This window comes from Otolemur garnettii, unplaced genomic scaffold, assembly GCF_000181295.1.
Source record: "Otolemur garnettii isolate 467f Iridium unplaced genomic scaffold, OtoGar3 scaffold00078, whole genome shotgun sequence".
Taxonomy (NCBI): Eukaryota; Metazoa; Chordata; class Mammalia; order Primates; family Galagidae; genus Otolemur; species Otolemur garnettii.
Window position 1 is genome coordinate 3,470,219 of NW_003852473.1, and position 3,004 is coordinate 3,473,222.

The following is a 3,004-nucleotide window of genomic DNA, read 5'->3' on the forward strand; positions in this document are numbered from 1 at the left end:
TTCTTTTTTTTTTCATTTCTTACAGTTCTTTAAAGCCTTTCTTGACATTTCCTAGAAGGAATCCAGTCTTTCTACTTTTTATATCATTTTTAATCAAAGTAAACAGTCTTAGTTATGTTAATAAATAATCATTCTTTTTTTTTTTGCAGTTTTTGGCCAGGGCCGCGGGTTTGAACCCACTACCTCCAGTATATGGGGCCACTGCCCTACTCCTTTGAGCCAAGGGCACCACTCAATAAGTAATCATTCTTTAAAATAAGAATCCCTACTAGATTCAGTAAGCGATATCAAGGCAGTTAGGGTTCTTTGTTTCTTTGTATTTTTGTTTGCTCTTTGTGAAACAAAGTCTCACTCTGTCACCAAGGCTGGAGTGCAGTGGCATCAGCCTAGCACACTGAGACCTCAAACTCCAGAGGGCGGAAGCAATCATCCTACACCACCACGTCCATCTAATTTTTCTGTTTTTAGTAGAGATGAGGTCTCATTCTTGCCCAGGTTGGTCTCAAACTCCTGACCTCAAGCCATCCTTCCCCCTTGGCCTCCCAAAGTGCTAAGAGTACAGGTGTCAGCACCAGGCTGGGCCCAAGGCATTTAGATTTTTAAACAGAGAAATGACCAAGAGGGAGTGTTGATTTACAAAGCATTCTCTTGATACGTGAACGAAGGCTTAGATTAGGCAGTAATAGCAAAAATGAACACAGTGAGATAGACACTGGAGGCATTTTAAAACAACTGACCAAGCCTGGTTTAGCAGCTAAAGAGCTGCCCCACCTGGAGTGACCATACTTAGAATACTTCCAAATTACTCTTCATTTGGCCAATCTCTCACAGGCATCCTCTGCAAATTTGACCAGTAAAACCAATCTCAATGAACACATCCTGCCAGTCACTCTGTAACCCTAGCCAAATACAGATAAAATTCTATCAGCAAGTTTTAAAACAGTGAACATTCTTTTAATAACAAAATTGTGAATTTTCAAGGCCAGGATGTGTATTAATATTCTTGTACACAGCCTGTGCTGACGAGACAGGCTAATAAATGGATTCAATTAAAGCAACTGACAGTGTGTTGGGCCAGGGGAGTTCTCACTTAGACACAGTTTATACTGCTGCCCATATTCCTACTGTGGCAGATTAATAAGTAGTCCCCACCCTGTAGGAGATAACAAAATTGTTCTACAATGGGAAAACCACTTGGCAAACAACAACAAACACCAAGCTAAAGAATTTTGGAAACAACATCTAAATATTTCCTATTGCTCATGTGAGCTTGTATTTGTTAATATCTCCACAGCATGTTTTAGGTTGGGTGTGTATGATGTGGGGATTCTAAATACATACACTATTGGTCTTTTAATTTCTCTGCAGAAAAAATAAATTTAAAACCATGTCTGCATGCAGCCAACTCAGCACAGCTGACCTGGAAAGCGAAGCCAGTTAATGACGCATCTGGGTTGTCTCCTGACTGATTGATTTGACTGCGATGCATCTGGATAAATTAATAGCTAGGCTTGAACTTGGTAGGAATCGCTCCTTTATTCTCCATCCCCTGGTGTGGGTGGGTTGTTTTGTTTTGTTTGCTCTTTCTTTCTCTCTCTCACAAAGGGAAATCAATGCTCTCCCCTTTTGTTTTTAAAAATTTAATTTTTTTAATTGCATAAATGCATACTAAAATTCCACTTGCTAATCATAATGCCTACTGAGTGCATAAGGTGAGTTAAGAAGTGGAATAACAGCTGAGTTTGCACAATGCCCCCCGCAACTGCTGCAGAACTAGGAGTAAATTAGACAGACCACCACCCTGTGAGCACAGTGATGGGGACATATTAGTTTCCACATTCAATTATTTCCCCAGTACGTAAAAAGAAGAGGGAAAGGCCTTCAGTGCTTCATAAATGTTACCGCTCTCTAGATCACAACCTTTGGGAGCTTTCCTCCCACCTCCCTCTCTCATCTGCCCTCGCTCCGCAGCGTGGAGCTCACTCTCTCTGCAGGCTCCTTGCACCATCAGCATTACAAACATGCCAAGGGAGTCTCCCCCTTTAAAAATAAAAAATATACATGGAGTGTGCAAAAAAATGTATACACATGTTAAGAAAGGAAAAACCTGCATTAAAATTGTAATACTCAATATATATCAATAACAAAATCCAAGTCATATTTGAATACATCTTATAATTGCAGGAGTCAAATATGACTCAAATTAAAATTACAATTTTAATTATAATTTTAATACAGTTTTTCCTTCCTTAAAATGTGTGTATAGAGGCAGCACCTGTGGCTCAGTGACTAGGGCCCTGGCCCCATATACCAAGGGTGGTAGGTTCAAACACGACCCTGGCCAAACTGCAACAAAAATAGCCGGGTGCTGTGGTGGGCACCTGTAGTCCCAGCTACTCAGAGCCTGAGGCAAGAGAATCACCCAAGCCCAAGAGATGGAGGTTGTCATGAGCTGTGACACCATGGCACTATACCAAGGGTAACAAAGTGAGACTCTGTCTCTAAAAAAAAATTTTTTAATTTAAAAACAATTTTTTTAAATGTGTAGATAGATAGATACACACACACACACACACACACACACCCTCTGTATATTCCTTCTTCATAACTCAATTAAAAGGTTGAATGTGGGCCGGGCATGGTGGTTCAAGCCTATAATCTCAGCACTCTAGGAGGCTGAAGTGGGAGGTTCACTTGAGGTCAGCAGTTCAAGACCAGCTTGAGTAAGGTGAAATCCCATCTCTACTACAAATAGAAAAAAATTGGCCAGATGTGGTTGCAGGCTTGGCTGGTCCCAGCTACTCAGGAGGCTGAGGCAGGAGGATCACTTGAACCCAGGAGCCTGAGATTGCTGTGAGCTATAATGCCACAGGACTCTACCCAGGATAACAGAGTGAGACTGTCTCAAAAAAAAAAAAAAAAAAGTTGCGTTCCCTCACTGGCTCTCCACTGACACACCCACCCACCCAGCTTTCCCTCACTGGCTCTCCACTGACACACCCAC